The following is a 27,191-nucleotide window of genomic DNA, read 5'->3' as shown; positions in this document are numbered from 1 at the left end:
CTTACCACACATTTGGGCCCCTAGAATGCCAGGGCAGTAAAACTACCCCACAAGTGACCCCATTTTGGAAAGAAGACACCCCAAGGTATTCCGTGAGGGGCATGGCGAGTTCATAGAACTTTTTATTTTTTGTCACAAGTTAGTGGAATATGAGACTTTGTAAGAAAAAAAAAATCATCATTTTCCGCTAACTTGTGACAAAAAATAAAAAGTTCTATGAACTCACTATGCCCATCAGCGAATACCTTAGGGTTTCTACTTTCCGAAATGGGGTCATTTGTGGGGTGTTTGTACTGTCTGGGCATTGTAGAACCTCAGGAAACATGACAGGTGCTCAGAAAGTCAGAGCTGCTTCAAAAAGCGGAAATTCACATTTTTGTACCATAGTTTGTAAACGCTATAACTTTTACCCAAACCATTTATTTTTTTTACCCAAACATTTTTTTTAAAGACATGTATAACAATAAATTTAGAGTAAAATTTATATATAGATGTCTTTTTTTTGCAAAATTTTACAACTGAAACTGAAAAATGTCATTTTTTTGCAAAAAAATCGTTAAATTTGGATTAATAACAAAAAAAGTAAAAATGTCAGCAGCAATGAAATACCACCAAATGAAATCTCTATTAGTGAGAAGAAAAGGAGGTAAAATTCATTTGGGTGGTAAGTTGCATGACCGAGCAATAAACGGTGAAAGTAGTGTAGGTCAGAAGTGTAAAAAGTGGCCTGGTCTTTCAGGGTGTTTAAGCTATAGGGGCTGAGGTGGTTAATACAGCTTGTGAAATCTTTACAGAATAGAACTGAATGTTATTGCCACCAAATATATCCCAGCAAAATGTATGATCATGTGTATTTTTGGCAGACGTGGGGGTAGATTTAGAAAAAACGGTGTGAAGGAAAACTGGCTTAGTTGCCCATAGCAACCAATCAGATTCCACTTTTTTAGCGCTCCTTGGTTGCTATGGGCAACTATGCTGGTTTTCCTATACCCCAGTTTGATGGGTGGTCAGGGGACAATACAGCTGACAGCAGGGTAGTGAAAAACACAGCTTCAAGTGGGGGATGGTTTTTATTTTCAGGGGATAAAACACCTGGTAGTGGAGAATGCGTGATCAGGTTCATAACTGCATCCAGTGGGGGAGAGTTTTTCAGGGGACAATACTGCTGCCAGTTTGGGATGGGTGGTCAGCGGACAATACTTCAGTCTGTGGGGGAAGTTGTTGTCAGGTGACAATAGAGTTGCCAGTGAGGAAGGGGTTGTCATGGGACAATACATCTGCCATTGTGGGAGAGCTTGTCATAGGACAATAATGCAAGGTATTTTATACTTCATGGGAATATTTATTTGGTGCTGCTATGGATATATTTTCTACTGCATGGGCTATTTGGTGCTTTTGGGGAGATATTTTGTGCTGCACTGTGGCATTTGGTTCTTCTGGGGTGGCATTTTGTGCTGCATGGTGGTTATTTGACACTAGAGATGGCCTTGCGGTTCGCCCGGTGGTCGTTTCGCGACGAACTTTGCTCGTTCGCTGTTTGCCAAACAGGCGAACATATGGCGATATTCGCGCCGCCATATTCTTTTACATTGTGAAGAACTTTGACCCATGACACATCCATCAAGTGGTACAGGACAGCCAATTAAGACGTTTCAGCACATGGACATACCCCCTACCTTATAAATAAACCTGATCTGGGCGCCATTTTGCATTCAGTCTTTTGCCAGTGTAGGGAGAGGTTGCTGTGTGGAGCAGGGACAGACTGTTAGGGACACCAAACGCTAGCTAATAGGGTCACACAAGTCCTTTTAAGGACTGGTATAGGTGTGCTATAGATAGGTGTGACTTACTGAGGGGTGTGATATACTTATATTATACTTTCTAACATAGAAAGTATATTATAGTGCAATTGTATTGTGCAGCAGTTGTGTGCGGTTCTGCTGCGATACTGCAGCTACACAGAGTGCCAAACGCTATTGGAACAAATAATTTCTACTGGTGTGATTTAACAGTTGCCCCCCCCAAAAAAACTGATTGAAGCAGGGGTGCTATATACCAATAATATAGTGCATTTAGGTAGTGCAGCATTTGTCTGCAGTTTTGCTGTGTTACCACATCTAGACAGAGTGAAAAACACTATTTGAAGAAATAATTTCTACTAGTGTGATTAACCAGTTGCCCCCCCAAAAAACTGATTGAAGCAGGGGTGTTATATACCAATAATATACTTTCTATATAGTGCATTTAGGTAGTGCAGCATTTGCCTGCCGTTTTGCTGCGTTACCGCATCTACACAGAGTGAAAAACACTATATAAAGAAATAATTTCTACTGGTGTGATTAACCAGTTGCCCCCCAAAAAAACAGATTGAAGCAGGGGTGCTATATACCAATAATATACTTTCTATATAGTGCATTTAGGTAGTGCAGCATTTGTCTGCCGTTTTGCTGTGTTACCGCAGCTACACAGAGTGAAAAACACTATATGAAAAAATAATTTCTACTGGTGTGATTAACCAATTGCCCCCCAAAAAAACTGATTGAGGCAGGAGTTTGATATACCTTCTTCCACAAATACTGCTCTTCTATAGGGACTTTTGTCACAGGGTCATTTTGAAAATGACAGGCAGAGGAAGAGGCAGGCCATTCCGCAGGTGTGGTAGGGGTCAGGCAGGTGCACCAGGCCGCAGCCTAAGTGGGAAGTTTCAGAAGGTGCGTGCGATTGCGTCAAAGGACGCACCAGACTTGGTTGAGTGGCTCACTCAGCCTTCCGCTTCTGCACCCTATTCATCCTCTCTATCTGCACCCTCCTCACGGCGGTCGTTTCGCGACAAACTTTGCTCGTTCGCTGTTTGCCGAACGGGCGAACATATGGCGATATTCGCGCCCGCCATATTCTTTTACATTGTGAAGAACTTTGACCCATGACACATCCATCAAGTGGTACAGGACAGCCAATTGAGACGTTTCAGCACATGGACATACCCCCTATCTTTTAAATAAACCTGATCTGGGCGCCATTTTGCATTCAGTCTTTTGCCAGTGTAGGGAGAGGTTACTATGTGGAGCAGGGACAGACTGTTAGGGACACCAAACGATAGCTAATAGGGTCACAAAAGTCCTTTTAAGGACTGGTATAGGTGTGCTATAGATAGGTGTGACTTACTGAGGGGTGTGATATACTTATATTATACTTTCTAACATAGAAAGTATATTATAGTGCAATTGTATTAACCAATTGCCCCCCAAAAAAACTAATTGAGGCAGGAGTGTGATATACCTTCTTCCACAAATACTGCTCTTTTATAAGGACTTTTGTCACAGGGTCATTTTGAAAATGACAGGCAAAGGAAGAGGCAGGCCATACCGCAGGGGTGGTAGGGTCAGGCAGGTGCACCAGGCCGCAGCCTATGTGGGAAGTTTCAGAAAGTGCGTGCGATTACGTCAAAGGACGCACCAGACTTGGTTGAGTGGCTCACTCAGCCTTCCGCTTCTGCACCCTATTCATCCTCTCTATCTGCACCCTCTTCACTCTCTGCTGTGTGCACTCCCAAAGACACCACAACCATATCCCCTCCGCTCGAGTCAGAGGAATTATTTTCCCATCCATTACAAGACCTTACCGATGCGCAGCCATTCTTGGCATCGGATCAGGAAGAGGAGGTATCAATCGTCGCCACTCAGCAGTCTGACGAGACTACAGTACCCAGATCAGCCCAAGGAGGGTGGTCCCCGCTGTTGCTGCCTACTCCGAGATCTCTAATGTCAGTGGTGGTGAAGGTGACGAATCCGATGATGACGTGTCGATGGACGTCACGTGGGTGCCCACAAGAGAGGAAGAGGAAGGGAGTTCAGAGGGAGAGACTGAGCAGGAGATAGGGAGGAGAAGGAGGAGAAGCAGGCAGAACTTACAGTGCACAGGAGGCAAAAAGCAGACTGCTAATGTATCTGGAATGAGCCATCCACCATGCACGGTCACATCTGGCGCTCCCAGGACATGGCTGTGTGGGATTTTTTTAACATGTCCGCTGCTGACAATAGTGTTGCAATCTGCTGCCTGTGCTGTCAACGTCGCGGTAAGCCCAACACTCACCTAGGGACGACCGCCTTAAGAAGGCAACTGGCCTCCCATCACCGAGCCCAGTGGGAGCAACACCGTCAGAACCCACAAAGCCACACTCCCGGCTCTCTTGGTCCTGCCTCTTCTCCTTCTCCTCTTTCCTCCCAGTTGTCCTCCACTCCACCTTCCACCGCGCCATCGTCGCGGTCATGTGGCAAAAGGCAGGCCTCCTTGGCCCAAATGTTAGAGCGAAAAAAGATGATGACGCCAGATAACCCTCTTGCCCAACGGCTGACCGCTGGCTTGTCAGAACTGCTAGCCCACCAACTACTGCCATATAAACTGGTGGACTCGGAGGCCTTTAGAAAATTTGTGGCCATAGGAACACCGCAATGGAAGGTCCACGGAAGGAAATATTTCTCCCAGAAGGGCATCCCAGAGCTATATGGCCAGGTTCAGCGGCAAGTGAATGTATCTCTGGCACACAGTGTCGGTGCCAAGATACATCTGACCACAGACACGTGGTCTAGCAAACACGGGCAGGGAAGGTACATAACTTTTACTGCCCATTGGGTGAACCTTCTGACGGCCGTCAAGCATGTAACTCGTGGCACCCGTGTGGATTTGGTGTTACCACCACGGATTGCATGCAGGCCTGCCTCTTCTTCTCCGCCTCCTACTCCATCCTCCGTCTCCTCCTCGACTGACTCCTCTTTTTCCGCTGCTACTGTCTCTTCTGCTGCACCCCCCAAGCTCCCCAGAACCTATTCGACGTGCCAGCTGAGATGTTGCCATGCTGTGCTGCGGCTGTTGTGCCTGGAAGCCAAGAGTCACACCGGTCCTGCACTGCTTTCAGCTCTGCGGTCACAGGCCGATCAGTGGCCAACCACACTTAATTTGACAGTTGGTAAAGTGGTGTGCGACAATGGTGCCAATCTGCTGAGCGCGCTGAAACAGGGCAAAATGACACACATGCCATGCATGGCACACGTCCTGAACTTAGTCGTGCAGCGATTAGTTGCCAAATACCCCAGGGTCCAGGACGTCTTGCAGCAGGCCAGGAAAATCTCTGGCCGTTTTAGAAGATCTTACATGGCCATGGCTCGCCTTGCTGACGTTCAGCAGCGACACCACCTGCCCGTCTGACACGTCTGATTTGTGACTGCCCGACGCGATGGAACTCCACCTTGTATATGCTTGATAGGCTGCTCCAGCAGAAACGTGTAGTTAACGACTACCTGTACGAACTCTGCGGCAGGACAGGTTCTGGAGAGATAGTTTTTTTTTCACTGTGCCAGTGGCTGCTCATGCGTGACACATGCAGACTTCTGCGGCCATTTTTCATGCTCCAGTGTTTTAAGAGGGACCGCCGTATAAAAAGCATAAAAGGCAAGGACCAGTACTGGGTGGCAACGTACTTAGACCCCAGGTACAAACAGAAAGTGGCAGAAATGTTACCACCATCACAGAGGGCTGACAGAATGCAGCACTTCTAGGCCTTGCTTCGAGAAATGCTGCATTCTGCTTTTGAGGGCGCTGGCAGAGGAATTTCCACTCACAGAGAAACAGTTACGGGTACCAATCCAACAGTGCATGCAAGAAGTGGGCGTTTTGAAGATGTGTTGGTAACTTCGGATATGAGATCATTCTTGCAGCCAACCTATGGACAGCCGTCCTCCATTTCCAGCCTCAGGGAATGCCTAAACCGACAGGTGTCTGACTACATCGGGTTAACGGCAGATGTGGACGCTCTGAGAAGCGATGAACCCCTGGACTACTGCGTGTGCAGGCTTGACCTTTGGCCAGAGCTGGCACAATTTGCCATGGAACTGTTGGCTTACCCCTCGTCCAGTGTCCTGTCCGAAAGAACGTTCAGCGCAGCAGAGGGGATCCTGACCGATAGGCGCACTCGCCTAGCTCACGACAGTGTGGACTACCTCACATTTCTAAAAATGAATGAGGCATGGATCTCAGAGGAATTCAACACATGTGACGAGTCGACCACGTTTGATTGAATTTCCTCATGGCAGCCCGCAAATATATACGACACCACCCAGAACAAATCATGGTCCCTGTCTTAGGTAAATACAGCGGCATAAAATGCCTTTTATGTCCGCTGAATGCCTAATTTTTGTGGCCTGTACTGGCCGACAGTTACATATTTATCCTGTGACCGCCTAATGTACCTCCAGCCACAGATTTCAAAGTTCTTTGCTGTCAGGTGAATGCCTATTGTCTAATTTTTGGGGCCTATACTGGCCGACAGTTACATATTAATTCTGTAACTGCCTAATGTACCTCCAGCCACAGAATTCAAAGTTCTTTGCTGTCAGGTAAACGCCTATTGGTTAATTTTTGGGTCCTGTACTGGCCGACAGATACATTTTTATCCTGTGACCACCTAATGTACCTCCAGCCACATAATCCAAAGTTCTTTGCTGTCAGGTGAATGCCTATTGGCTAATTTTTGGGGCCTGTACTGGCTGACAGTTACGTTTTTAGGCCCCCTGCACACGAACGTGTGCTTCCCGCTGCCATATTGCGGACCGCATTTGCGAACCCTATGGAAGTACTACAGAGTGCTTCTGTGGGGTTTCGTCCCGTACTTTCGTTCCGCAAAAAGATAGAACATGTCCTATCTTTTCGCGGAACGGCCAGGTCGCGGACCCATTAAAGTGAACGGGTCCGCGATCCCCGCCCCACGGACTGTGTATGTGCATTGCAGCACGACCACGGGGTGCACGCGTTCATGTGCAGGGGGCCTTATCCTGTGACCGCCTAATGTACTTCCACCCACAGAATCCAAAGTTCTTTGCTGTCAGGTGAATGCCTATTGGCTAATTTTTGGGGCCTCTACTGGCCGACAGTTACATATTTATCCTGTGACCGCCTAATGTACCTCCAGCCACAGAATCCAAAGTTCTTTGCTGTCAGGTGAATGCCTATTGGCTAATTTTGGGGCCTGTACTGGCTGATAGTTACGTTTTTAGGCCCCCTGCACACGAACGTGTGCTTCCCGTTGCCATATTGCGGACCGCATTTGCGAACCCTACGGAAGTACTACAGAGTGCTTCCGTGGGGTTTCGTCCCGTACTTTCGTTCCGCAAAAAGATAGAACATGTCCTATCTTTTCGCGGAACGGCCGGATCGCGGACCCATTAAAGTGAATGGGTCCGCGATCCCCGCCCCACGGACTGTGTACGTGCATTGCAGCACGACCACGGGGTGCACGCGTTCATGTGCAGGGGGCCTTATCCTGTGACCGCCTAATGTACTTCCAGCCACAGAATCCAAAGTTCTTTGCTGTCAGGTGAATGCCTATTGGCTAATTTTTGGGGCTTCTACTGGCCGACAGTTACATATTTATCCTGTGACCGCCTAATGTACCTCCAGCCACAGAATCCAAAGTTCTTTGCTGTCAGGTGAATGCCTATTGTCAAATTTTTAGGGCCTGTACTGGCTGACAGTTAATTTTTTTTATCTCTAGCCACATAATCACACCCTTGTCTCACTCCTCTGCTTCTCATTATTGTGGCGTATAAACCGCATTCACCATAAGGACCTTCTAATATCACAGGGTCATGTGACTGTGCCCCCCACCCTGTACTGTGCCCCTCACCCAGTACTGTGCCCCCTTATACCCTGCATTGGGCCCTCTTACCACACCCTGTGCAGTGCCCCTAGTCATTCCCTGTACTGTGCCCTCTTATACTCTTTTATCCCGTCATGGTATGGCGGTTTTATCCGGTCACTGTGCAGAGGTGTTTTCCAGTCAATGTATGGCGGTGGTATCCAATATCTGGATGGCCATAACTGTATCCCTTTCCCTGCCCACGCCATCCTTTTTTAGACCTGGCATGAGCGGGAAAAATATGCAGATTGTGGTGCTAAGGACCTGTGCGCCACAATCTGTGTCAGAAATACGTCTAACATAGACATATTTATATATAATAAATGATCACCTAATTGTACTATCATTCGGGGGTAGGGATAATATCTTTTGTATTATATAGATTCTAGTGTATTATACTGTGCCCTGTATTTCCCAGTAGAAAATGATCCTTGCGAAGCACAGTCCTCATCCCTGACCACCAGGACCAGGTAGCGCTCTGTCAGTACATGGGGGCCTCCTCTCGCCGCCACGCTGCTCCGATTTGTACTGGTGCTTATTCTGATACTAGGGCTGGGTTCACATCCTATTTTTGCCATCCATTTAATGCATAGCAAAAATGTATGCGTTAACAGATGCATCAGACTGATGCCGTACAGTGGCGTCCGCTCACCATACAATTCCATGGTAGAAATAAAATTTACGTTAACATATGCATTTTTTTTTTATAGACTCTGCAAGATACAAAAACTTGGAGTGCTGCACATTTGTATACATCAAATCTATAGGAAATAAAAATTTTCTAGGCTCCAGCAGGGCACATTTTTGAGAATTTCCTTTTAATGGCCCCTGATTAAAATACATATTTTTTGTAGTAATTTTTGCCAATGATCCCCCTCTGTTATGTCACTGTCCATGTTGTGGGACTATTTGTGCACTTCTACTAAGTATTTGGTGACTGCAAATATGACCTGAACGTTTTTCAGGTTCGCCTGCCATTAAAGTGAATGGGGTTCGCTGCAAACTTGCGGTTCGCGAACATTTGATCGCGATCTCGCAATCGCGTTTGCGAACCGTCCCAGCCGATGTTCGTCCATCACTATTTGACACTGCTGGAAGACATTATATGCTGCACAGGAGGTATTTTGAGCTTTATCATGGTATCTGGTGCTATAAAGGACAGTAACGTATGTCCTTGAATATGTGATTAGGCATTTCTGTGTTCCTCTTTTATTTCCTTTCTTGTATTGATGGTTCATATAGGGGCATGACCACATAAAGCTAAATTCCCCACCACGTGCTTTCGGACCATTTTTATGCAGTATCATACAGGGGCTGGTGGAGTTTGTGTGGCAGGGCTGTTTTATAATCAAAGTCCAGTCCTGGCATTTATGACTTATCAGATCCTTCAGTTGCCAGATGTTATTTGAATTATATTACATGTTATTTGAATTAAGGTCACAGTAAGAGCTATATTACACCAACAGATTATCTGACCAATATCTGTCCAATCAGACCGATAGTTGGTGTGTATAACAAACGATTTATGTGTGTAATTGGCCATCTGACCAATGATTGGTCAGAAAATCTGTCAGATAATCTGTAAGTGCAACTCAGCCCTAATTGTAACGTGTAAATGATGAGACCAAAAGGAAACACTGGAAAAAAGAATTGCTTAAAAAGCGTGATCTCATCTTTCTATCATTATCTAATATTATAACTAGTCATAATTAGAGATGAGCAAATTTTTCAAACATTCAATTCGCCGGGTTGCTGAATTTTTGGGAAAAAATTTGGTTTGATGCAAACTTGTTTGCGGCGAATTTGGTTAAAAAACGTCTATTTCCTTGCTGCAGAGAGCCTTTATAGAGGTATAGAACACTGTGCCTCGTAGTAACACGCATAGGGAGTCTGTTTTGGTTGTGAAATAATACTGTGAGTTCGTATGACATGCAGATGACAGGCGTCGCTCTTAGAATCACTGCACACTTCACTTATTTGGGCAGTCAAGGGGCAAAACTGACCAAATAAATTAAGTATGTCGATGTTAGCGCCAAGAAGAAGCGCACTCCTTTTACGCCGTCGTCAGCTGATTCCACATAGATGTCTACAGAACTTGTTCTATTAAACGCTTAAAAAAGTAGAGCCCCCCGACAGAGTGGCGAGGGTGTCAGCAGTAAGTTTGTGTCGACGTCACTCATAATTTTGCCCTTCCTCTGATCCATCAGAACTAGTGTTGGGCGAGCATGCTCGGCCGAACACGATGCTCGAGTCTCTTCCCCGCACGTTTGTTAACTGCTACGCAGCCAATAAACCTTCAGTTAAGTACTGCCATTCACTGTAATGCTGTAGCCATGTTGGCTACTGGCATTACAGTGATTGGCTGGCCTGCCTATATAGCACCCGATGACAGGTGTTCGGCTCAGTCTTAGTCAGGGAGAGCTGGAGAGCAGAAGGGAGAGATATTGTAGGGAGTGAAATAGGAATATTTTTTTGTTTTTATACTTGTTATAGATCCAAAAGTACTTTTAAGGACTATTGTTGTGTGTAGCAGCAATATATATTTTTAGCGCAACCTGCGCTAAATTGCTAAAACTTGTTAGAGACCCAAAATTCCTTTTAAGGACTATTGTGTGTGACAGTAATATATATTTTTAGTGCAACCTGCATTAAATTGCTAAAACTTGTTAAAGACCCAAAAGTCCTTTTAAGGACTATATTTGTATATGGCCTCAATATATATTTTTAGCGCAACCTGTGTTAAATAGCTTGCAATTGTTTGGCCGCTGCAGACAGCGACATTATCTGTGCTACATCTCCTGTCTAACGTGTGCGCAGCCTAAAAATATCTGTGACATCCAGTGTACTTTTTCCGTAGACGGTGTCCACTGCGGACAGTTACATTACCTGCGCTACATCTCCTGCATAACGTTTGCGTATTCAAAATATCAGTGACATTCAGTCCAATTTTTTTCGCTGCTGGTGGCAGTGACATTACCTGCGCTACATCTCCAGTATAACGTTAGCGCATCCGAAATATCTGTGACATTCAGTGTAATTTTTTTCGCCGCTGGTGACAGCGACATTATCTGCACTACATCTCCTGTCTAACATGTGCAAAGTCCAAAAATATCTGTGAAATCCAGTATACTTTTTCTGTAGACAGTGTCTGCTGCGGACAGTTACATTACCTGCGCTACATCTCCTGTATAATGTTTGCATATCCGAAATATCAGTGACATTCAGTCTAATTTTTTTGCTGCTAGTGGCAGCGACATTACCTGCACTAAATCTCCTGTATAACGTTTGCCCATCCTAAATATCAGTGACATTAAATCAGTGTAATTTTTTTATTAGCCGCTGGTGACAGCGACATTACTTGCGCTATACCTTCTATATAACGTTTGTGCATCCAAAATATGAGTGACATTCATTCAGTGTAATTTTTTCGATTAGCTGGTGGTGACAGCAACATTACTTGCGCTATACCTCCTGTATAAAGTTTGTGCATCCTAAATATCAGTGACATTCATTCAGTGTAATTTTTTATTAGCCGGTGGTGACAGCAACATTACTTGCGTTATACCTCCTGTTTAATGTGTGCGCATCCTAAATATCAGTGACATTCATTTAGTGTAATTTTTTATTAGGCAGTGGTGACAGCGACATTACTTGCGCTATAACTCCTGTTTAACGTGTGCGCATCCTAAATATCAGTGACATTAATTCAGTGTCATTTTTTATAAGGCGGTGGTGACAGCATCAATACTTGCGCTATACCTCCTGTTTAACTTGGGCGCATTCTAAAAATATATGTGACATTTTGTGTACTTTATTTGCGCATACACTTACAAAACCTGCGCTACTGTACGTGTGACATACTTGCAAGCATATATACCATTTAATATGCGCAAGGCGATCAGTAAGGGACGGGGAAGTGGCCCTGCTGCGGATGGTGCACGCAGAGGCTGTGGCCTTGGGTGCGGTGAAACAGTGCCTGCTGCCAGAGCACAAGAAACACACACATCCACGATACCTAGTTTCATGTCTCAGTTTACAGGGTGGCGCAGGACACCACTCTCGAAGTCAGACCAGTGCGACCAGGTAGTCGGTTGGATTGCAGCAGATAATGCTTCCAGTCGGTTAAGCACCACCCTGTCTTCCACAAAGTCTAGTCTCAGTAGTCGAGTCTGGTCAACAGAATCCTCACCCTGATACTCCTTCCACCCACCATGGAGAGTCTTGGCAAACAAATGATCCCACACTCGGATATTCCAAGGAGCTCTTTTCATGGCCATTCCTTAATTTGGGCCTCTCGCCAAGCCCGCTTGTAGAGGGACATGAGGAAATCTTGTGCCCTGATTCCCAAACTCTGGAGCATCCACAGTCAGAAGAAGATGACAGTGGGGAACGGCAATTAGTGTTTCACAAGGTGGATGATGATGATGAGACACATTTGCCAATAAGTCAACCGCAATTAGTGTATCAAAAGGTTCATGATGAGGATGAGACACAGTTGTCAATAACGGAGGTTGTTGTTATGTCAACAATTCAGGAGGATAACCAGAGTGAGAAAGTGGAAGAGGACGTACTGGAGGATGAAGTCACTGACCCAACCTGGGAAGGTGGCAAGCCGAGCAAGGACAACAGAACAGAGGGGGAGGCATCCGCAGCACCGCAACAGGCTGTAAGAGGCAGTGGGGTGGCAAAAGGGAGAAGGCGGGCCACATCAAACAGGCCCGCAACTGTTCTCTGGAGTACCCCCTTGCGGCAATCTCCCTTTACCAGGAGGTAGGTGTTCCGCAGTCTGCCGCTTTCTTGAGTAAAGTGCGGATGATAAAAGAATTGTCATTTGCAACCTGTGCCGTACAAAAATGAGCAGGGGCGTGAACACTAGCAACCTCACCACCACCAGCATGATCCACCACATGGCATCAAAGCACCCTAATAGGTGGGATGAACGCCTGGGTCCACAACCAGTGTCTGCAGGTCATGCCAAGGTCTCCTCTTCCCCTGTGTTACGTGCTAGCCAATCCCCTGTCCAAGACGCAGGCCCGGATGCCTCCCGCCATGCACCTGGACCTTAGCAAGCACCATCAGCTAGCACATCCACTTCTGTGTCCCAGCGCAGCATACAGATGTCTATAACTCAGGCCTTTGAACAAAAGCGCAAATACCCACTCACCCACCCACAGATCATAGCACTAAATGCGCACCTTTCCAATTTGCTGGCCCTGGAAATGTGGCCATTTAGGCTTTTGGACACTGAAGCTTTCCGCAGCCTGATGGCGGCGGCTGTCCCGCGGTACTTTGTCCCAGCCGCCAATATTTTCCACGGTGTGCAGTCACAGCCTTACACTAGCATGTGTCCCGTAACATCACCCGTGCGATGACCAACAAAGTTATTGGGAAGGTCCACTTAACGACTGACACATTTGGCCAGGGAAGCTACATTTCCATGACGGCACACTGGGTGAACGTTGTGGAGGCCAGGAGTGAGTCGTACCCTGGGATGGCACAGGTATTACCGATGCCAAGGATTGTGGGCCCTACTTCCATCAGGGTTTCCGCTGCCACCTACGTTAGTAGCTCCTCCTCCGCCTCCTCCTCCACTTCCACCTCTAAATTATCATCTTGCAGCACCAGTCAGACATCAGTCGGTAGCACTGCAGTGGGGAAGCAGCAACAGGCCATACTTAAAGGGGTATTATCATCTTTATAATCATCTTTCATTCCCCCCCACCCCCCTGAGGCTTTTCCTAAATATAATGCTTTTTCTAAATCTTATAGTTTTTAATAAAAATGAAAATTCATATTTTATTGTTTATACTCGCTGCCCATGGATACGGCCACCTATCACCGGCCGCATCCATGGGCCGCGCCTGCGCACTTCATACTCTGCGATCCTGCGGCCGGCATCTTGTGAACGCGCACGTCTTATCTCTTTCAGGCGTCCGCGCATGGGCAGTATATCCATCGTGTCCGAGATAGAGCTGCGCATGCGCGGGCATCCGAACAGTTCGGGAGAGTCAGCGGAGTGAGCGGACGGACGTAGGAGGACTGGGAGACTATCTCCTAATAGGTAAGCATAATTTCTACTGCCCCACTAATCCACCAACGATTATTGAATATGTGCCAATAAAGGGGGTTCATCCTGAATTCAAAGGGGGCAGCTGGATGAATTGTATGTACACTGGGGGCAACTGGATGAATTGTATGTACACTGGGCAAAACTGTATGAATTGTATGGACACTGGGGGCAACTATATGAATTGGATGGACACTGGGGGCAACTATATGAATTGTATGGACACTGGGGGCAACTATATGAATTGGATGGACACTGGGGGCAACTATATGAATTGGATGGACACTAGGGGCAACTATATGAATTGAATGGACACTGGGGGCAACTATATGAATTGGATGGACACTGGGGGCAACTATATGAAATGGATGGACACTGGGGGCAACTATATGAAATGGATGGACACTGGGGGCAACTATATGAAATGGATGGACACTGGGGGCAACTATATGAAATGGATGGACACTGGGGGCAACTATATGAAATGGATGGACACCGGGGGCAACTATATGAAATGGATGGACACTGGGGGCAACTATATGAAATGGATGGACACTGGGGGCAACTATATGAAATGGATGGACACTGGGGGCAACTATATGAAATGGATGGACACTGGGGGCAACTATATGGAAGGTAGGGAGGCACTTATGGGGGCAGATGGAGGAGGCACTTATGGGGGCAGATGGAGGAGGCACTTATGGGGCAGATATGCAGAGATGTGTATGTGGCGGTTTAGAATCAATGCGGGTGAAAGATACAGTTGTGGCCAAAAGTTTAGAGAATTACATAAATATTGGAAATTGGAAGTTGCTACTTAAGTTTTTATAATAGCAATTTGCATATACTCCAGAATGTTATGAAGAGTGATCAGATGAATTGCATAGTCCTTCTTTGCCATGAAAATTAACTTAATCCCCCAAAAACCTTTCCACTACATTTCATTGCTGTCATTAAAGGACCTGCTGAGATCATTTCAGTAATCGTCTTGTTAACTCAGGTGAGAATGTTGATGAGCACAAGGCTGGAGATCATTATGTCAGGCTGATTGGGTTAAAATGGCAGACTTGACATGTTAAAAGGAGGGTGATGCGTGAAATCATTGTTCTTCCATTGTTAACCATGGTGACCTGCAAAGAAACACGTGCAGCCATCATTGCGATGCATAAAAATGGCTTCACAGGCAAGGATATTGTGGCTACTAAGATTGGAACCTCAATCAACAATTTATAGGATCATCAAGAACTTCAAGGAAAGAGGTTCAATTCTTGTTAAAAAGGCTTCAGGGCGTCCAAGAAAGACCAGCAAGCGCCAGAATCGTCTCCTAAAGAGGATTCATCTGCGGGATCGGAGTGCCACCAGTGCAGAGCTTGCTCAGGAATGGCAGCAGGCAGGTGTGAGCGCATCTGCACGCACAGTGAGGCGAAGACTTTTGGAAGATGGCCTGGTGTCAAGAAGGGCAGCAAAGAAGCCACTTCTCTCCAAAAAAAAATCAGGGACAGATTGATCTTCTGCAGAAAGTTTGGTGAATGGACTGCTGAGGACTGGGGCAAAATCATATTCTCCGATGAAGCCTCTTTACGATTGTTTGGGGCATCTGGAAAAAGGCTTGTCCAGAGAATAAAAGGTGAGCGCTACCATCAGTCCTGTGTCATGCCAACAGTAAAGCATCCTGAGACCATTCATGTGTGGGGTTGCTTCTCATCCAAGGGAGTGGGCTCACTCACAATTTTGCCCAAAAACACAGCCATGAATAAAAAATGGTAGCAAAACACCCTCCAACAGCAACTTCTTCCAACAATCTAACAACAGTTTGGTGAAGAACAATGCATTTTCCAGCACGATGGAGCACCGTGCCATAAGGCAAAAGTGATAACTAAGTGGCTCGGGGACCAAAACGTTGACATTTTGGGTCCATGGCCTGGAAACTCCCCAGATCTTAATCCCATTAAGAACTTGTGGTCAATCCTCAAGAGGCGGGTGGACAAACAAAAACCCACTAATTCTGACAAACTCCAAGAAGTGATTATGAAAGAACGGGTTGCTATCAGTCAGGAATTGGCCCAGAAGTTGATTGAGAGCATGCCCAGTCGAATTGCAGAGGTCCTGAAAAAGAAGGGCCAACACTGCAAATACTGACTCTTTGCATAAATGTCGATGTAATTGTCGATAAAAGCCTTTGAAACGTATGAAGTGCGTGTAATTATATTTCACTACATCACAGAAACAACTGAAACAAAGATCTAAAAGCAGTTTAGCAGCAAACTTTGTGAAAACTAATGTTTGTGTGATTCTCAAAACTTTTGGCCACGACTGTAGAATCAGATGTAGCAGGGTTGAATAAGCACTGTTCAGCCACAGTACTAATGGTGAAGGAAATAGACGGATTTAGCAGAGATGTGTATGTGGCGGTTTAGAATCAATGCTGGTGAAAGAGAAACAGATGTAGTAGAGCTGAATATGCGGCTGTTCTGATACAGTGCTGGTTGAAGAGAGAAACAGATGTAGCAGAGCTGAATATGCGGGTGTTCTGACACAGTGCTGGTTGAAGAGAGAAACAGATGTAGTAGAGCTGAATATGCGGCTGTTCTGATACAGTGCTGGTTGAAGAGAGAAACAGATGTAGCAGAGCTGAATATGCGGGTGTTCTGACACAGTGCTGGTTGAAGAGAGAAACAGATGTAGTAGAGCTGAATATGTGGCTGTTCTGATACAGTGCTGGTTGAATAGAAAAACAGATGTAGCAGAGCTGTATATGTGGCAGGTCAGCATCAATGCTGGTGAAAGAGAAACAGATGTAGCAGAGCTGAATATGCGGGTGTTCTGACACAGTGCTGTTTGAAGAGAGAAACAGATGTAGTAGAGCTGAATATGCGGCTGTTCTGATACAGTGCTGGTTGAAGAGAGAAACTGATGTAGTAGAGCTGAATATGCGGCTGTTCTGACACAATGCTGGTTGAAGAGATAAAAAGAAAGATGTAGCTTTTCAGACACAGTGCTAGTGGGGGAGTAGAATAAGGATGTAGCAGGGCTGTATAGGAAGCCATTCAGCCAAAGTGATGTTAGGGGACTGGAGAAGACACATGTAGCTGAGCTGTATATGCATCTATAAAGATACATAGTGTGAGGTTTATACACAACTGGAGTACAGCTGTAATGGAAACAAATCTGCATCAGTGCTGGTGGGTGGGGGTTGGTCAAGCTTTTGGGCTAATGTATAATATGGAATTATAGTTTTTGATGCACAGAATGGGTTTGTAAAAGATCAGACAGATATTTTATGTGTAAAACTGCAGAACAGCCACCTGTTACTGTACACTGAGCTCACTTTACATGGCTCTCTGATGATTCCCCAGCAGGGGGAGGGGCCCTTACAGACACTGCATGCTGCCAGACTGATGAGTCATACTCTTCACATGAACGAGCACGCAGGACTCAGCTCTCAGTGTGATGTCATAAGGAGGCGTGGCCGGCCTTCACTCTAGCTGCCTAAGCCCGCCCAGCCTTAGCTGCAGAAAAACCAGGAAGTGAACAGCTAGCTGGCAGCAATTGAGGATGAAGTAGCAAGATGAGAAAACCCCTTTAAACTGATCTGCTTAGGTAACAAATAGCACATCACCGCAGAGCTGTGGCAGGGGATAAGATAAGGGACCAGACTGAGCTGTGGCTCTCGTCACTCAACCTACAACCAGGTATGGTTGTGTCTGAAAATGGCCTAAATTTGGTGGTGGCTTTGGAGCTCGGCAAGCTCACACACATACCATGCCTAGCCCATGTGTTCAACCTAGTGGTTCAGCGGTTTCTCAAAACCTACCCCAATTTGCCTGAGCTACTAGTGAAGGTGCGCCACGTGTGTGTCCATTTCTGCAATTCATCCACAGCTTCGCCAGTCTGGCAACGCTGCAGCAGTGCTTGCAATTGCCAGCTCACCAACTGTTGTGCAATGCAAGCAAGCGCTGGAATTCGACGTTCCCAGGCTTTGTGAGCAGCAGAGGGCAGTAGTGGAATACCAGCTTCAACATGGTCATCGCCTTTCCAGTCAGCTTCCGCTCTTCACAAGCGACAAGTGGGCATTGATGTCTGATCTTTGTGAGGTTTTACGCAACTTTGAGGAATCAACACAGAGCGGCAATAATGCTATTATCAGTGTAACTATCCCACTTCTGTGTCTACTCAAACGCTTTCTGCTCACAATTAAGGAGGACGCTTTGCATGTGGAAGAGGTGGAAATGGGGGAAGAAAGTACACAGGGTAATAGCCAGACCACCCTCAGTTCGTCTTCTCAGTGCAAATTGGATGATGAGGAGAAGGAGAAGCAGGAGACGGTTGCATCCGCTACAAAGGGTAGTACCTATGGAAGCTTTATTCCATCTGTTTAGCGTGGATGGGTAGAAGAGGAGGAAGAGGATGAGGAGATTGAGAGTCATCCTCCTGATGAGGACAGAGAAGTCTTGTCTGTTGGGACTCTGGCACACATGGCTGACATTATGTTAGGCTGTCTTTCCAGTGACCCTCGCAGTGTTTTCATTTTGGCCAACACCAATTACTGGTTGCTCACCCTTCTCGACCCCCGCTACAAAGAGAACTTCTCATCTCTCATTCCTGTGGTGGATAGTATGAGCAAAATGGTACAATACCAGAAGGTCCTTGTGGAAATATTGTTCCAAAAATTTCCAGCTGACAACGCTGGCTGCAGAGTATGTAGTTCCTTGGGAGAGGAGGGGAACACACAGCAATTCCAACAGAGGCAGGGCAACACTCTCCAAGGTCTGGGACAGTTTTATGACACCCCGCCAGCACCCTCAACCTGATGCGTGGACTATTGTCACAAGGAGGGAAAATTTTGGGAAGATGGTGAAGGAGTAAGTAGCAGACCGTTTTAGCGTCCTCAGTGATCCCTGTATGCCTTACAACTATTGGGTGTCCAAGCTGGACACGTGGCAAGAAATGGCGTTCTATGCCTTGGAGGTGCTGGCCTGCACTGCCGCCAGCGTTTTGTCAGAGTGTGTATTTAGTGCTGCTGGGGGCATAATAACTGATAAGCGCATCAACCTGTCAACTGAAAATGCTGACCGGTTGACTCTTATAAAAATGAACAAGGCCTGGATTTCCCCTGACTTCTTTACTCCACCATAAGAAAGTGGCTCAACATAAAGGCACTCTAAATGTGGCTTTCATGGTGTATTGAATATACTGTATTCCCATGCACCCCTTCCATCACAAAAAAAGGGAATATGGTTCAATCTACCTTTTCTCATCCTCCTCCTCCATCATATCAACATGCTTATTAGGCTGCCCTCGCTCCTAATGTTTTAGAGGGTCAGCTGCGATATACCAGTTGACCCCCAAAAAAACTGTTTGAAGCAGGGGTGTGATATACCTATAATATCATTTCTATATAGTGCATTTGTATTGTGCAGAAGTTGTGTGCGGTTCTGCTGAGATACCGAAGCTATACAAAGGGACAAACGCTATTGGAACAATTAATTGCAACTGGTGTGATATACCAGTTGCCTCCCCAAAAAACTGATTGAGGCAGGAGTGTGATATATAGTGATGGACAGACAAGTTTGCGGCGGCCCCCATTCACTTTAATGGCAGGCGAACCTGAAAAACCTTCAGCTCATATTTGCAGCAACCAAATACTTAGTAGAAGTGCGCAAATAGTTCCACAACATGGACAGTGACATACTAGAGGGGGATCAATGACAAAAATTCCAACAAAAAATATGTATCTTAATCAGGGGACATTTTTATGCTTCTTAAAGGGAAATTCTCTGAAATGTGCCCTGTTGGAGCCTAGAAAGTTTTTATTTTAGGTCACGGGAGTACGGGCCTTGAAAATTAGGCATTCACCTGACATAAAAGAAATTCTGATTATGTGACTCGAGGTACATTATGTGGTCAATGGATAAAAATTTTACTGTAGGCCACTGGACTACAGGCCCCAAATATTAGGCATTCACCGGACAGAAAAGATCAAATGATTATGTGGCTGGAGGTATATTACACGGTCAATGGATATCAATTTTACTGCAGGCCAGTACAAATACAGGTCAAATACATATGTTTAAAAGAACTAAAAATATAAAATTGAATTAAAAACATGGCTAACGAATTTCCCACTCTTGAAAAAATCCCTAATGATAATAGTTAAAATTCGATAAGATGTGGTCGTCACTGGTGTTGAATTCCTCCGAGGACGCCACAATTATTCATTCAGCGTAACTAAAAGAACAAGTATGTATGTGGCTGGAGGTAGATTACACGGTCATTGGATATCAATTTTCCAGCAGGCCAGTGTACTACAGGCCAGAAAAATTATGCATTTGGCGTACATAAAAGAACAAGTAAGTAAGCGGCTGAAGTTAGATTACACGGTCATTGGATATCAATTTTACAGCAGGCCAGTGTACTACAGGCCCCAAAAATTATGCATTCAGCTTACAGAAAAGAACAAGTAAGTATGTGGCTGGAAGTCTATTAGACGGTCAATGGATATCAATATTACTGAAGGCTAGTACAAATACAGGTCAAATTCATATGTTTAAAAGAACTAAAAATATAAAATTGATTAAAAACATGGCTAACGAAATCCCCCCTCTTGAAAAAAACCCTAATGATAATAGTAGAAACACGTGATCGTCACAGGTGTTGAATTCCTCCGAGGCCCAAAAGATTAGACATTCAACGTACAGAAAAGGCCTTTTATTCTGCTGTACTTACCTAAGACAGGGACCAATATTTGTTCTGGGTGGTGGAGGATATTTGTGGGCTGGCAAGAGGAAATTCAATTAAACGTGGTCATCGCAGGTGTTGAATTCCTCCGGGATCCATGCCTCATTCATTTTTAGAAATGTGAGGTAGTCCACACTGTCGTGAGCTAGGCGAGTGCGCTTATCGGTCACGAACCCCCCCCCCCCCCCCCCCCCGCTGCGCTGAACGTCCTTTCGGACAGGACACTGAACGAGGGGCAAGCCAGCAGTTCCATGGCAAATTGTGCCAGCTCTGGCAAGAGGTAAAGCCTGCACACCCAGTAGTCCAGGGGTTCCTCGCTTCTCAGAGCGTCCACAACGGCAGTTAACCCAATGTAGTCGGACACCTGTCGGTCTAGGCGTTCCTTGAGGCTGGATCCGGAAGGCTCTCGATGAGTTGGCTGCAAAAATGATCTCATATCCAAAGTGACCAACACATCTTCAAACCACCCTATTCTTGCATGCATGTGGGATTGGTACCCACAAGTGTTTCTCTGTGAGTGGAAATTCCTCTGCCAGCGCCCTCAATAGCAGAATGCAGCATTTCTCCAAGCAAGGCCTGGAAGTGCTGCATTCTGACAGCCACAAACTGGTAACTTGTCCGCCTTTTTGTGTTTGTACTGGGGGTCTAAGTACGTTGCCACCCAGTACTGGTCCTTGCCATTTATGCTTTTTATACAGGGGTCGCTCTTCAAACACTGGAGCATGAAGGCCCCCATTTGCACTAAACTGGAAGTGGTGGAGTGGCCTGGCTCCTGCTCATCGTCCAGGATAATGTCGTCCTCTGTCTCCTCCCCCAGCCACGGACAACACCAGGGATCCCAGAAACGTTTAAAGCATGCTCTTCTTGCTCCTCCTCCGCCCCTGCACCATCCTCCTGTGACTATTCTTCAGACCCCTGTTGACTTGTCTCAGATGGAGTAGCCACCCCTGGGAATTCATCCAGTATTGCGACTTCCTCATCTTCCTGCTCCTCGACGACTTGATCAATGACACAACGCAATGCACGCAAAGTAGGCGTAAGGTACGATGTCACTGATGGTGCCCTGGCTGCGACTGACCAGTTTAGTGATCTCATCAAATGGCCGCAGAAGTCTGCTTGCGTTGCGCATGAGCAGCCACTGGCGCAGTTTAAAAAAAACAATCTCGCCAGAACCTGTTCTGCCGCAGAGTTCATACAGGTAGTCATTAACTGCACGTTTCTGCTGGAGCAGCCTATCAAGCATATACAAGGTGGAGTTCCAGCGCGTTGGGCAGTGACAAATCAGACGTCTGACGGGCAGGTGGTGTTGCCGCTGAATGTCAGCAAGGTGAGCCATGGCCGTGTAAGATCTTCTAAAATGTCCAGAGATTTTCCTGGCCTGCCGCAAGACGTCTTGGACCCCGGGGTATTTGGCAACGAATCGCTGCATGACTAAGTTCAGGACGTGTGCCATGCACGGCACATGTGTCATTTTTCCCTGTTTCAGCACGCTCAACAGATTTGCACCGTTGTCGCACACCACTTTACCAACTGTTATATTGAGCGGGGTTAGCCACTGATCGGTCTGTGACCACAAAGCTGAAAGGAGTGCAGGACCGGTGTGGCTCTTGGCTTCCAGGCACAACAGCCGCAGCACAGCATGGCAACGGCGCAGCGGAAGAGGTGGTAGCAGTGGAAAAGAATGAGTTAGCCGAGGAGGAGAAGAAGAGGCAGGGCTGCATGCAATCCATGGTGGTAACACCAAATCCACACGGGTTCCACGGGTTGCATGCTTGACGGCTGCCCGAAGGTTCACCCAGTGGGCAGTAAAAGTTATGTACCTTCCCTGCCCGTTTTTGCTAGACCACGTGTCTGTGGTCAGATGTATCTTGTCACCGACACTGTGTGTCAGAGATACATTCACTTGCCGCTGAACGTGGCCAAATAGCTCATTGATGCCCTTCTAGGAGAAATATTTCCATAGCGGTGTGCCAATAGCCACAAATTTTCTAAAGGCCTCCGAGTCCACCAGTTTATATGGCAGTAGTTGGCGGGCTAGCAGTTCCAAAAAGCCAGCGGTCAGCCGTTGGGCAAGAGGGTTATCCGGCATCATCATCTTTTTCCACTTGAATATTTGGGCCACGGAAGCCTGCCTTTTGCCAGATGAACGTGATGACGGCACGGTGGAAGGTGGAGTGGAGGACAAATAGGAGGAGAGAGGAGAAGGAGAAGAGGCAGGACGTGGTGCACCAGGAGTGTGTATTTGTGGGTTCTGACGGTGTTAATCCCACTGGGCTCAGTGATGGGAGGCCAGGTGCTTCTTAAGGCGGTCGTCCCTAGGTGACTGTTGGGCTTACCGTAATTTATGAGTTGACAGCACAGGCTGCAGATGGCAACACTATTGTCATCAGCGGACACGTTAAAGAAAGCCTACAATGCGGAGCCATACTGGGAGCGCATGGTGGATGGTTTGTTCCAGATACATTAGCAGTCTGCTTTTTGCCTCATGTGCACTGTAAGTTATGCCTGCTTCTCCTTCTTCTCCTCCTCCCTATCTGCTGCTCCGTCTCTCCCTCTGTAATCCCCTCCCCTTCCTCTCTTGTTGGTACACACGTGATGTCCATAGACACTTCATCATCGTCTCCTTTACCACCACTGACATTAGAGATCTCGGAGTAGGCAGCAACATCGGGGACTACCTTCCTTGGGCTGATCTGGGTACTGTCGTCAGACCGCTGGGTGGCGGCCGTTGCTACCTCTTCTTCCTCATCCAATGCCAAGAATGCCTGTGCATCGGTAAGGTCTGGGAATGGATGGGAAAATAATTCCTCTGACCCTAGTGGAGCGGCTATGGTGGTGGTGGTGTCTTTGGGGGTGCACACAGCAGAGAGTAAAGAGGGTGCAGATAGAGAGGATGAGGAGGGTACAGAAGCGGAAGGCTGAGTGATCCACTCAACCAAGTCTGGTGCGTCCTTTGATGTAATCGCAGCACCTTCTGCAACTTCCCACTTAGGCTCCGGCCTGGTGCACCTGCCCGACCCCTACCACCCCTGCGGAAAGGCCTGCCTCTTCCTCTGCCTGTCATTTTCAAAATGACCCTGTGACAAAAGTCCCTATAGAAGCAGTATTTGTGAAAGAAGATATATCACACCCTTGCTTCAATCAGTTTTTTTGGGGGGCAACTGGTATATCACACCAGTAGAAATTATTTGTTTCAATAGCATTTGTCACTCTTTGTAGCTCAGGAAACGCAGCAAAACCGCAAACAAATGCTACACTACCCAAATACACTATATATAAAGTATATAATTGGTATATAACACCCCTGATTCAATCAGTTTTTTTTGGGGGAAACTGGTATATCACACCAGTAGAAATTATTTGTTCCAATAGCGTTTGGCACTCTGTGTAGCAGAGGAAACGCAACAAAACCGCAAACAAATGCTGCACTACCCAAATGCACTATATAGAAGGATAGATCATCAGTTAAAACAAAGTGCAGAACCCCTTTAACTTTAATAATTTAATTTATTTTCATTTTGAGGGATATCTTTTCCATTCACACGTCCGCCAAATGGGTCCGCACCCGTTCCGCAATTTTGCGGAACGGGTGCAGACCCATTCATGTTCAATGGTGCCGGAATGTGCTGTCCGCATCCACATTTGTGGATCCGCACTTCCGCATCTGTGCTTCCGTTTCCTCAAAAAAATAGAACATGTCCTATTCTTGTCCGCAATTGCAGACAAGATTAGGCATTTTCTATTATAGTGCCGGCGATATGCGGTCCACAAATTGCGGAATGCATATTGCCTTTGTCTGTGTTTTGCGGATCCGCAAAACACTTACGGACGTGTAAATGGACCCTCATAGTAAAATTATTAAAGGTTACATTTTATCTTTATGTATATTCTAATGGATTGCCTTCCTTGTACAATGTTATAATATACTTTCTATGTTAGAAAGTATATTATAGTGCATTTGTATTGTGCGGCAGTTGTGTGCGGTTCTGCTGCAATACTGCAGGTATATAGAGGGACAAGCGTTATTGGAACAAATAATTTCTACTGGTGTGATATACCAGTCGCCCCCCAAAATAACTGTATACCAGTATACTTTCTTTATAGTGCATTTGGGTACTGTATAGTGCATTTGCGCATGCGCGTACGTGAAAATTATATTGCCGATATTTCGCATTAAAAAAATAATAAATGGAGATCGCAAATTCGAATAATACATCTGGTATGTCATTGTCCATGTTGTATTTACAATTGGGACATAACCTGGGTAAGGTTTATCATATAATTTATTTACAGATGCCTATACAGGCGTTGAACTTATCTTGCCCCAGGTGAAACTTAATACTTCACTTTTATTTTGCTTATATTAAAAACGTGTGTTTAGTACCTTTATTTTATTTGTATTTACTGAACCTAAGCAAGAAAAAAGTTAAAAATACAGTATCCACTACACTGTGTAGTGAATAGTCAGTTGATCAAGAGGGAGAGTATGTGCACTATCTCTCACCCCTATCACTTTACAGGCAATTAGCTGCTTTCATGCCGCTTGCAGTACCACTATCAACTGAACTAAGTAGTTGGAGCAACGAGCAGCTATCCCTCTGAGAATACAGCACTTAAATCATACCATGTGCTGTCATATCTATTATCCCTTTTTCCGTGAACACGCCGCGAACTTACGGCTCCTGAACATTTGATCCCGTTCGCGAACCGTCCCAGCAGATCTTTGTCCATCACTAGTCCTCACACGTGTAGCAGCCATTTTAGGAAAAAATGCAATTCGTTGTCATGAAGCACGAGGAAATTTGCATTCGGTGCAAATAAAAATTTTCCAGAAATTCGGATCGAATTCCACTTCGTCAGTTTCGATTCGTTCATCTCTAATACTAACCATTGACAGGTGAGTTTTTTTATGCTCAGGTGGACAGGGAAGGACCCCAGGGATTGTCTTCTCCAAGGCAGGACAGCCCCTTTAAGTCATCTATTACCCCTGTGTATCTGTAAGCCACTAGGTTAGGTCATGTACCACCACTACTTGTGGTACCTAATGTGCTCTATATGCAGGAAAAGGCATTTAATTCATTTTCTCAGTTTTAATTTAATTCATTTTATGTTTCATGTCAAATTGTGTCTCCTTTTTCTGGTCTAGCGTATGACTTACGGCTTAGACAAATGCAATTTTATTAATTTTTCCCTTTATTAAACTAGTGTAACCATATGTTTTCTTTTCAGGGCAAATCCAAGGCATGTGTTAAATAAGCGGGATCCAGATGCTGGTATGTAATAATTGTATACCCCCCATCCATGATGAAATCATATTTATCTATATCATGTAGAAAAGCAGTACATTCTTAATAAATAGGGGAGAACGTAGGACACACAGTCACCGACGTGAAGGACGTGTCACCTTTCTCAGTTCCCTGAATGATACTAGATTTGTATTAACTAAATGGCTGTAACCAGCGGACTTGAGCTTCCAATCATCTTTGCTTAATTCTAATTAAATATAAACTTTGCCCTTAGATGGTGGCAAAAAAGTAACCATTTATTTCATGCCCTTTCCTTGCTTTTCCCCTTTAATAGTAGTTTGAAATGACACAGGTTAATTGATAAGTGCAGTATGTTCAACAATGAGCAGTTTCATGATAAGAACATTGCATGGAGTGTTGAACTATGAGAAGCAATAGTCATCTACTGTAGTCCTATGTCGTAAACATTTCATCTACACTTTTTATATTACTGAAGGACAATGACTTCTGCTGAACATACATTGGAAATATTGGGGAAATACTGATCAAAATCTCATAAATACTTATCACTGCACACAATTTGAAAAATTGCATTATAAAGACATATTCCTTCCTTGAGAATGCTAGAACAGCATTTGAGGAGAGCAGAGGATTGGCAAATGTCTGATATTGATTAGACATACTCCCTTGTAAGGGTGGCTATACGCATTAGATTTAAAGGAATTTTCTGGGCTACAGATATTGATAACTTCTCCTCCAAGCAGGTCATTAAGATCAGATCGTTTGCAGCTGTTTCAGGCCGTCGTGGGGCCAGAGAGTATACAATGCATAATGCTGGAAGCAGACTGATCCATACACTGTGTAGTGGCCACGCCATAGTACTGCAGTTAAGCAACCATTCAAGTGAAAGGAAGCTTAGCTTCAGTTCACTGGCATCAGAAACTACACAGAGTATGGAGCCATCTGCTTCTGCCCTGTACACAATTACCTTCTGGCTCAATGGCAGCATCAAACAGCTAATTATCGGTGGGGGTCCTTGTGTTGGACCCCCACCGATATGATGTTGATGACCTATCCTGAGGATAGATCATCAATATCTGTAGCACAGAGAACCCCTTCAGCCTACCGATCTTGGTTAGACCGGAGGGCTCTCAAATGTGTATGGGGAGTCTAAAGTCCCCTCTGAGTGCAGTTCTTTGAGGGGGAAATAGGATCTAGCTTTTCCCCTTTTCACACATGCACTTTTAGTTAAGCCAAGTTTGTAAGTATATAGGGGGGTGGGGTTCACAGCTAAAGCTTGTATTTCTGCAGGAATTTTCATGTGGATTACCTCCAATGAAAGTCGATAGAAAGAATCAAGTGATTTGTTGAGCCAACACTGGTTTTTGGTTTTAATTTATTAAATTATTATTTTTTTGTTTCAATTAGGCTACACCCCAAAACATTGGGA

Source organism: Bufo bufo, chromosome 4 (assembly GCF_905171765.1).
Source record: "Bufo bufo chromosome 4, aBufBuf1.1, whole genome shotgun sequence".
NCBI classification, from domain to species: domain Eukaryota; kingdom Metazoa; phylum Chordata; class Amphibia; order Anura; family Bufonidae; genus Bufo; species Bufo bufo.
Note: the sequence above shows the minus strand (reverse complement) of the source record.